Source organism: Chiloscyllium plagiosum, unplaced genomic scaffold, assembly GCF_037043375.1.
Source record: "Chiloscyllium plagiosum isolate Xiang-an unplaced genomic scaffold, Cpla_swu_hap1 HiC_scaffold_40, whole genome shotgun sequence".
Classification (NCBI taxonomy): Eukaryota; Metazoa; Chordata; class Chondrichthyes; order Orectolobiformes; family Hemiscylliidae; genus Chiloscyllium; species Chiloscyllium plagiosum.
The window spans coordinates 42978711-42989703 of NW_028270178.1; the positions used below are offsets into that span (position 1 = coordinate 42978711).

General features: G+C 42.2%; 1 non-coding gene across 1 annotated transcript; it reads right to left on the reverse strand.

The window, feature by feature from the left end:
* Positions 1-10651: 10651 nt before the first annotated feature.
* On the reverse strand, positions 10652-10725 carry trnat-agu (transfer RNA threonine (anticodon AGU)). The gene has a single exon. It is a non-coding gene; the product is annotated as a tRNA-Thr (tRNA).
* Between the last annotated feature and the right edge of the window lie 268 nt (positions 10726-10993).

Here is a 10993-nt window from a genome sequence, read left to right on the forward strand (position 1 = left end):
GCCACCTTTCTGCCCAGCTCTGCAGCTTCTCTATATCCTGCTGTAACCTGCCACATCCTTCCTCACTGTCAACAACTCCTCCGACTTTCGTATCATCCGCAAACTTGCTCACCCAACCTTCTAACCCCTCTTCCAGGTCATTTATAAAAATGACAAACAGCAATGGTCCCAAAACAGATCCTTGCGGAACACCGCTAGTGACGGCACTCCATGAAGAAACTTTGCCATCAACTACTACCCTCTGTCTTCTTCCATCCAGCCAATTCCTAATCCAAACCTCCAACTCACCCTCAATGCCATATCTCCGTATTTTCTGCAGTAGCCTACCATGGGGAACCTTATCAAACGCCTTACTAAAATCCATATATACCACATCTACCGCTTTCCCCTCATCAACCTCCTTCGTCACCTTTTCAAAGAATTCAATAAGGATTGTGAGGCACGACCTGCCCTTCACAAAACCATGCTGACTATCCTTGATCACATTATTCCTATCCAGATGTGCATAAATCCTATCCCTTACAATTCTCTCTAAGACTTTGCCCACAACAGAAGTGAGACTCACCGGCCTATAGTTACTAGGGTTATCCCTACTCCCCTTTTTGACCAAGGGAACCACATTTGCTATCCTCCATTCACATTCTGAACAATTAAACGGTCTCTCCTCAGTGTGAATGCATGAGTGCAGCAGCAGGTTAGATAACTGCACAAATCGCTTCCCACACTCAGAACAGGTGAAATGCTTTTCCCCAGTATAGCCGGATGAATTGTCATGGTAGGCGAATAATTGAATACTTTCCACAGTCAGCACATTTCCAAAGGTTCTCTTCAGCGTCCCTCCATTTATATCTTGGCAGTCCAGATGATTGGCTGAAGCCCCGCCCATAGACAGCACACGTGAATGGTTTCACTCGACCAGCAATGTTGTTTTTTCCTTCATTTTCAAACGCCAACGAGTTCGGGCTACTTTAAACTGAACAACTCCATCAGACACCGATGTGATGTGTCGTTTCAGTTTCCAATGATAATCCTCATCTTTAATAATTCTGAAATTAAAACAGAAATAGCTTAGTAAGAGCTCGCTTTTTAAAAAAAAAACACCAAAGCATTGAATTGTCATTCTTCTTTAGGATGTGTATATTCAAGACAGTTTCAGCATGTATTGCTCATTCCTAATTTGACTGGATAAGGTGATGATGAGCAGCCTTCCGGAACCCTTGTTGTCCATTGGCTATCAATACATCCACATTGTAAGGGAAGAAAATCCAGAATGTTGACGAAGTGACAGGGGAGGAATGGCAAAATATTTCCAGGTCAGTATGGTAACTGGTTTATTGGGTTCTCCTACCCACCTGTCGTCCTTTACCTTTAAAATGGACGTGATTGTGAATGTGAAAGGTACTGTTTAAGGAGACGTGGTGAATTTCTACACTTAATCTAGTGGATGGTACAACCTGCATGTCTGAGTGTTTGGCGATGGAGGAAGTGGATCTGTGTCGATGTTGTTTCATTCATGCGGTGTTGATCAATTTGGCTGTTCTGTTCTGGGTGGTGTTGGGCGATGCATAACTGTTGGAACAGCACTGAGCAGTCCTCAAGGAGCTTCTGACTGAAATGTATCTTCCGACTTGGATGCTGCCTTATCTGCTGTGCTTCTCCTGCAACATGCTTTTCAATACTGCACTTATTCAGGCAAGTAAGGAGTATTCAGTTATGTTTCTTATTTCTGGCTTGTAAAGGAATAAACGACAGGTGGGGAAATAACCCAAAGAAGGAGAAGAACAGTTGGACCATGGAGTGGATAACGATCTGCCTTGGAGAGTGAAAATCGGTTAAGGAAGATTTTTAGTTGCTATTCGTAGGTGGTGTGTAATGGCAGGCATTCAAGGAATAGATAGGCTTTAAGGAATAAAGAATTGCATTACTTGCTGAAGAAGTCCCGGATTCTGATTGATCTTGTGGCCACAAAAGACTGGTTCAATTAATTTCTCATAGAGACTGGGACTTTCACAGCAAGGAGAGAGGCCTTTTGGCCCTTCTTGCCAATATCAGGCATCAAGCGCCTATCCACTGTCATCCCATTTTCCAGAACTTGTTCTGTAGCTTTATGCGCTGTGGTGCTTCAAGTGATCATCGATTGCTTTTTGAAATTCCACCAGCTCCAGCAAAATGCCATCACCACACACATATTCCTCTCACCTCCCTTCCCAGCCTTCCGGATGTAACCTTCCATCTGGGACACACTGGTGCATTCTGCCTTCACTCCCAACACCGCCCCAATTGGCAATGTGGAATCTTCCCCTGCAATTGCTGAAGATGATAAACATGCAGTCATGAAATATCAGAAATAGGAGCAAATGTAAGCCTTCCAGCCCTTCGAGCCTGCTCCGCCATTCAATACGTTCATGGCTGATCATTTCGTGCGCTCAGATCCATTTACCCGTCCACTCACTGTATCCCTTCCTTCCTTTATTGTTCAAAAATAAGATCATGGCCATAAAAAACGTTTACTGAAGTGGTTTCAAGTACTTCACTGTGCAAAGAATTCTAATTTTAAAAGTGAAGACTACGCATGTTGGAAATTACAGGTAAGAGTGCGGTGCTGCAAATCGGGTAGCAGGTGAGACAGCATCTGATGAGCAGGAAAATTGACCTTTCATGCAAAAATCCTTCATCAGGAATCGAAGATTCCAAAGAGTAACAATCCTTTGGTTAAAAAGTTCCTTATCAGTTCTGTGCTGAACTTGCCCCGTCTCATCTTGAGGCTGTGCCCTCTTTTCCAAATTTCACCCGCCAGTGAAATTCTACTTATATCCTACATATTCCCTTCAAAATTGGACATATTTCTATAAGGTATCTCCTAATTCTTGTGAATTCCAATGAATATAATCCCAATCTACTCAGTCTCTCCTCATAACCCTATCCCCTCAACTCCAGCATTAGCCCAGTGTACCCCTTCTGCACCCCTTCCAGTGCCAGTCCATTCTTTCTCAAGTAATGAGACCAAACCTGCTCACAGTACTCTAAGAATGTCCTCAGCAGCACCATGTACAGCGGCAAGAGAACCTCTCTTCTTTTAACCTCACCCCCTTTAGTAATGAAAGACAACATTCCATTTGGCTACCTAATTACTTGTTTTACCTGCAGACCCGACCTTTGTGATTCATGCACAAGGACACCCAATTCCCCCTGTACAACAGCATGCTTCAACATTTTATTCGACAAGTAATAACCCTGTCTCCTGTAACTTCTAACAAAATGGATGACTTCACGTTTCTTCTGCAAAACCTTTGCCCATTTAGTCAATGTAACTATTTTCCTCTACAAAGTTTCACATTCCTCTGCACACTGTCCTCTGCCATTCATTTTCTTTTCATCTGTAAAGTTGGACGTGCTACACATTGTCCACAACTACAAATTATCTATATAAATTGTAAATAATTGCAGTTCCAAAACCCATCACTGAGGCTCACTACTACTCACTGTTCGCCAGCCAGAATAGTACACATTTATCGTCACTTTTTGCTTCCTGTTAGTTAACTATTCTTCTATCCATGGTTATACTCGACCACTAACACCATGCATCCTTACCTTATGCATCCGCCTCTTGTATGCACCTTGTCGAAGATCTTTTGGAAATCTCGGTACACCATATTCGCTGAGTCCCCGTTGTCCACCGTACTCGTCATGTCTTCATAGAATACCAATATATTTGGAAAGCATGACCTACCCTACATGAATCCGTGCTGTGTCTTTTCAATCTCTATCGCAGTGATCTCTTATTCCTTCCTTTATAGTAGACTCAAGCACCTTCTCTGCTACAGAAGTTCAGTTAGTGGGTCTATAACCCCCTCTCTTGTCTTCCTTCCATTTTTTTTCAAACACAGTGGCGCCAGATTTACTGTTTTCCAATCTGCTCCAATTGCCCCAGAGTCCGGCGAATTTGCAAGATTAACGCCAGTACACCTGTTATTTCCCCCGCCAACTCTTTTAGTACCTTGGGATGCATTCCATCAGGGATAGGAGACTGTATATCCTTAGCTGCATTAATTTGCCCAACACTAGCTTTTACGAAATAAGGATTGTTTCCAGGTCCTCACCGACATCCATCTCTTTTCAATTACTGGCATGTATTAGTGTCTTTCACTGTGAAGAACGATACAAAATAACTGTTCAATGCCTCAGCCATTTCATCACCTCCCACAACTAAACGCCTAAACGACCAACGTTCACTTTAATCACTTTTTTTCGTTTTTTTTTATTGAAACTTCTGCGAAACATCCCTATAATCTGTGCGAGTTTCTTTTTTTCTCATGTTCTTTCTTGCGGTTATTTTCAGCACTGTTGCGGCATTCTGTGGACCGAGAAAGCTTTCCGAATCTTCCAGTTTCATGCTGATTTTAACCACTTTTTATGCCTTCTCATTCAATTTGATAGTCTCCCTTATTTCTTGAGACAACCATGCTAGATTACAGTTTTTCTTACTGTCCTTCCTTTACATTAGAATATAATTTTGATCATCACATTGAAAAATGTAATTGAAAGCTCTGCTCATCAGCTGACCCACCATATTTGTTTTTGTTTTGAGTCTACTTTAGCCAGGCTCTACTCGTTCTATTGCAGAGCCCCTTGTACATGCACAGGAATCTGGCATTGGTTTTTAACTTCACACCTCTCCATCTGCATTCTCAATTCAACCATACTGTGAGCACTCCTTCCAAGCGGATCCTTAACGATGAGGTATTTGATTATTCCTGTCTCACTACAGAGGACCAGATCGACAATAGCTTGCTACCTCGCCGTTTCTTTGACAGCCTGTTCAGGAAAACCATCACGATTAAATCCAACAATGTCCTCCTCAAGGCAACACAGACTGAGCTAGTTCGACCAATCAACAGGTCGATTAAAATCTCCAAAGTTAATATCCGGCCCATTCTGACCAGCATTACTTATTTCTTTGTATATTCACCTCCCCAATGTATTCGTTTATTTGGTGGTCTACAGACTACGCCTTTCAGTGCAAGTTTCTTCTTAGAATTTCTAATTTCCAACATTTTGGATTCAAACTCATTCTCTATCGAACCTATACCATCTCACAGTACCGCGTTGAAGCTGTACTTGAATATCAGACTCTCCTGTCTGCCCTTCAGGGAAGTCTGAAAAGCCCGGATATTTAACTCCCAGTCATGACCACCCTGCAACCATGTCTCTGTAATGGCTACTAAAACATATTAATTCGTAATGATTTGTGTCATGACCTCGTCAGCCTTGTTCCAATTGCTACAATCATTTGGTAAACTGTCTTCATGACAGCTTTCTTAGCCTCATGATTTCCAACATCTCTCATAACATCTCCTGAATAATCCTTCCCTTGTACATCTTGTTTCTCCTCAACTGGCCATTTACGTCCTCCCTCCTCAGTATCCAAGGGCCCAAACACATCTTCCAGGTGAAGAAACACTTTGCCTGCACTTCGCACTACCCAGTCTACTACACTCACTGCTCGCAATGTCGTCTCCACTATCTTGGGAAATGAAGTGTGGACTGAGTGACTGTTTTTCAGAAAATCCAAGTTCCATCTTCAAGAAAGACACTAAACTACCACTTCCCCGCCACATTAGCGGAACAGCCCGTTCCTTGGCCAACACCTCTGTCTCAGGCTTACTGCAGTGTTCCGGAGATGTTCAGTCCGTGCGTGAAGAACAACACTCATTTTCCATTTGGGGATGCTGCAGCCCTCCAGACTCCATCAATTTCAATACTTTTATGTCCTGAACTCATCCATCTCCTTGCCCTCCACCTCACACACCACTCCTTGTCATCATATATGCAGCCATTACACGCTATCTATGTTAGTCACTAACAGTCTCCATAAAAAGCTCGTCACCCTCTCAGCTTGATCATTATCCATTAGTTTGCCCAATTCTTCTTCTCTCTGTTTGAGTTCCACACCAATTGCCGTTCACTTCTTATCCCAACCCCACCACCCTATCTTCTGCAGAGAGGTCAACATTTCTTAGGAGAAAGTGAGGACTGCAGATTTTCAGCAACATTTCATAGGTACCATCAGTTTTGAGGAAGAGTCACTGGACCGGAACTGCTAACTCTTATTTCTCTTCTCAGATGCTGCCAAACCTGCTTAGCTGTTCCAGCACCTTCTGCTTTTGAACATGTTCCTTGGCGCACATCTCTATCTCAGGCCATCTGACACTGTGAATGATCAAGGAATAAAGGTCGTGCGTGTGCCCTTTTGGTAGCCTGAGATCGTCCGTGCTCAATGATCCTCTGTACCGAAGACAGTACTCTGTTCCTTTTGAAAACTTCTCTTGTCGATTCTTCCTATTGCAATGTGAGCCATAGGATCAACTTCTTAGGTCTATTAATACAGCAATCATGTGTATGGATTTGTACCACAGTTCTATTTTGAATGCGATCAACAACAGAGAGAGAGAAAAAAAAACTCATGCCAAATCTGAACAGACTGGAATTTCTGCAGGAGGTGGAACTTCGTGACTTTTTCTTCAGATAGATAACACTAAAACCCTTTCTCACTGTGACAATGTGCCATTAGTTATCGAAGCTGAAGCATTTATAGGTGCACAGGCTGAACAGTTTTTTTTCCTACTTATAATATCTGAATGGTCTCCCTCCAGTCTGATAGTACAGTTGTGTCAGTAAATGGGATAACCGAGTGAATCAGCTTACATATGCAGCCGGGGAACAGTCCTTATGTGGTAATATATGGGTACAGAATGCAGGGACGAGGGACTGAGAGTTTTTTGAGCCGTTTCACATGGTGACTGAGATGGCATTGGAGGTTTTGACAGGCTAAAATTGGGCAAATGCCCAGATCTGGATGGGATTGTGCCTCACGTTGCTTTGTGAGACTAGAGAGAAAATTATGCGTGTTCTGACCAATGTTTCACATTCCTTTTTAGCCACCTGGGAGTGGTTACAGGATTTCAGGACTACTAACGTGGTTCCAGTTTTCAATAAGGCTCGCGGAGATAATGCAGCAAATTACAGAGCAGTGATTCGAACATCACATGTAGGGAAACTTTTGGAAAAGCTTCTTAAGGAGAGAATTCATTGCAACTCCTTCGGAGAAAGTTTGACCAGCGAGAGTCAGCATGCCTTTGTCAGAGGAATTCATGCCTGATAGATCAGATTACATTTTCTTTAGGAAGTGATCAGATGTGTAAACAAGGATAGTGAACTTGATTTAGTTTATGAGGATTTTAGAAAGCCTTAGACAAGTTCCCACAACAGAGACTGGTACCAGGGTTAATATAAAAGGGATACAGGGTCACGTGGTAAGTTTGTCCCAAACTTATTTGGGTGGTTGCAGACAAAGGAAAGTGCTGTTTCTGAGACGTGGAACTGGTATTCAGTGGTGTTCCACAAGGATCAATGCTGTGTCCCTTACTGTTTGTGATTGCACATAAACAATACAGAAATAATGTTGGGGAAATGATAAGAAAATTTGAGGAGGATATGAAGATTGGCACAGTGGTGAACAGTGAGGAAGACGATCTTAGGTTCCAGGATTTCAGAGGTGGATTTGTCCAATGGGCAGATAGGGGGAGCTGAAAATAACAATAAAAACATCAGGTGATGCATTTTGGAAGTAACACGTCATGGGAGTGCTCAAAGAACGGTAGGGCACTGGGAAACCCAAGAGTGACTTTGCATGTGGGTCCACAGATTTGTGAAGGCAGCAGAATATAGTAGTTAAAAAGACAAGCACGACTTTATAAGTCAAGGCAAAGATTACGAGAGCACGAAAATCGGTGTCATGTGTAGAAAAGTTCGTGAAGAATGCATTTGGCACGCTTGCCTTCATGAGTCAGAACATTGATTATTGAAGTTCACGTCATGTTCTGGCTGTACAGAACATTAGTGGAGCAACATTTAGAATACTGCTGACAATTCCGATCACCTTCAACAGGAAAGATTTTGTAAAACTTGAAAGAGTGCAGAACAGATTTACAAGGATGTTACAGTGTCGAGAGGGCTTGAGTTGTAAGTAGAGAGTGCTTGAGCAGGGGCTTTTCCCGGCAGTGTTCCAGGCTGGTGGGTAAACTTCTAGACGTTTATAAAATCATGATTGAGGTTCGATCGGTGACTGGCCTAGGCCTTCTATTTATCCAGGATGGTGGAATTCAAAACGAGAAGGCACAAGTTTAACGTGTTTTACACGGACACACTAAACAAGGGACAAAGTCTGATAGAGCGATATTTGGATTTACAACAGACATCATCTCAGCTTAGTCTTCGACTTAATAAAAATGGGGGCATGTACTTGGGAAAATAGTTTGAAAGGTAAACCATGAAGAGAACGTTAAGTATATAAAAATTGAGTGATGTCGAGATGAGGAAGTTTGTGAGTAAAATATTGACCAATGCAGTATGAAGTGGAGAATGAGATGTTCGCAGGAACATTCAATAATGACCCTTTTATTTAAATTAGATATTGCAGATCTCTGAAATACAGAGGGACCTGGCTGTCCTGCTTTGTGGATCACATTAACATGGTCTGCCGGGGTAGCAACTGATTAGGAACGCAATAAGTCTTTTAATTCATTTGTTAAGCAATGACTGGGCCAACATTTATTTCGCCACTCCTATCAGTATTTGAGACGGTGAGAGCCTGGTCAAAACACTGCATTTCATGATGTCTTTTTTTGGAGAAACGAAGTGTTGTAGTTATCAAATTGCAGCTTTTTCTTTTCCTGTTCACAGTTTAATGTTCAACTGTTCAGTTGATATCAGAGAATGCAGAGTTTCTCCAGCAATTATGCTTGTGTTTCAGATTTCTTGCACCCACAGCTTATTTTTATTTAGTAATTTGGATGATCTGAGTTTTATGAGGAATGGAATGTTGCAAGTTGTCAAACATGTGACAGAAGATTCAAACTGAATGCTGGCAAGTTCATCATCAATTTTTCGAAGCAGATCAGCTGAGGTGGGAATAGAGTCAAAAAGTGTGGTGCTAGTCAAGCAGCATCCGGGGAGCAGGAAATTCGATGTTTCGCGTACAGGATGTTAGTCAGGAATGCTTGAATCGTCGATTCCCCGCTCCTCAGATGTTGGCTGACAGGCTGTGATTTCCAAGTGCTACACTTATTGACTTTGATCTCCAGCATCTAAAGTTATCACTTTCTGCTGAGGTGCGGTACAGTCAGGTACTGTTCCTGAGATGAAATAACGTGGTCGTGATGACAGAGTGAATTGGTAGTTGAAAACGCATCTGGGAATCAATATTATTCTCCCGATAACATTCTGCCAAGGACAGGCGGTTTCGATGGAGCTTGTTGTTACAGTCAGTCAATTTGACAGTTGTGCATTTGGCAGGTCGCGAAAACGTGAATTCCCAACACGTTGTCTCGACTCGAATACAATACTGTGACGTTCGGTCTTGGGTCTGCCACGGCCTAAATTTGAAAGTGGTTTTGCTTGTTTGCATGTGCATAGTCGGTGTAGTGTATATTTGTGTCTGAGAGTGTAACCAGTTTTATTTTCTGATGGGTTTTAAAAATGAAGCGATCAACAGAATATTGATTTTAATTTTTCTTTGATAATGTAAATCTGAACCAAAGACATGAATTGTTGAAGAAACGCAGCAGGCCTGACGGAATCTGTGGAGAAAAACTGAGTTAAAGTTTTAGATCGACAGAAAGCCGTTACTTATACATTTCTACATTATAATGTTAGGAAAATTATCCGTTTTATCTATTGAATCAGGATTTTTATCAAAATATCTCAATTATAGACAACCGTCACCTTTACAAATTCAAAAGGACTTTATTGACTATAATGCTGTTTCCGTTGCTCTCAGCTGGGGAAAGGCTGTGCTTAAATGATTGCCTTCTTTCGTTTCCTTTCTCTCAGTTTGCAGCAATTTCGAATGGCGAATTGGTCATTTGAGTGTCTAACTCAGCATGTGTCTCCATACGCCTCTCTTTGTCTCTGCGCATCCATCTCACCCTCTTCCTGTTACACATTCTCCGACACTCTGCCTGTCCATACAGCTCTTTACCTATTTCGGCTCTGTGAAAAGTCTGACATTTCGAGACAATTTGAGTGTGCAGCTGCTGAGAGGCTTTTTGCCCACTGACTGGAGTACGTTGAACTGGGTTCACATTCTCCGGATAATGTGTCTGTCACTTCAAACCAGGCAAGGCGACCGTTCTTCCTCAAACAATTATGACTGTTTCGAATTGAAATAGAATTCCTAATCCACCAGGAAAAAAGCAATTACACTACAAATAAAGAAGCACAACGATGCATATATTTTTGGTTTAAATGTATGAACGGTGACATCAGAGAATGAGAGTGATCACCTGGTGGTATCTCTGACATTACCACAAAATTCCCCGGCAAATCTGCAGCGTCTCCTGCCTCATCTCGTTATTCCGACCTAACTGGGAATGAAGGAGGGGGAATAAAAGAGGAGGAGAAGCAGAAGTGCTTGTGGAATAATGGAATGAAACTACAGACATAAGTGATATTTCGGAATATATAAAAAAGCATGGCATTAACTGTTGGAACTTAACCTGCATCACCAAATCTTAACAGGGTGAAAGTCCAAGACGCTGAGTTACTTTCGCAAAGACTTGAAAAACCAAGCCCAAACATGAACGCAACAAGTAGGCACCACTGGGAGTTGAACCCAGGATCTCCTGTTTACTAGACAAGCGCTTTAACCAACTAAGCCACGGCGCCACAATAAAGCGGCCCTTGCTCATCCATATGTGGAGTTGCTTAACCACTTCCTCACAGTACTTGGACATGTGTTTTCGGATCAATGTTGCTCTCAGAGAATTGCAATCAATCCTCGAATTTTCAAACACAAACAGTTTACAGCTGAAAATCCTCTACTGAATAGGCACAAAAAAAACATAATCTCTTCTTGCATTCATTTAAAACTGGTATTTTCACCTGGTTAAAGTGACAGGAGAAAGAGGAGGTGCTCATTCTATCGGAGCCCATG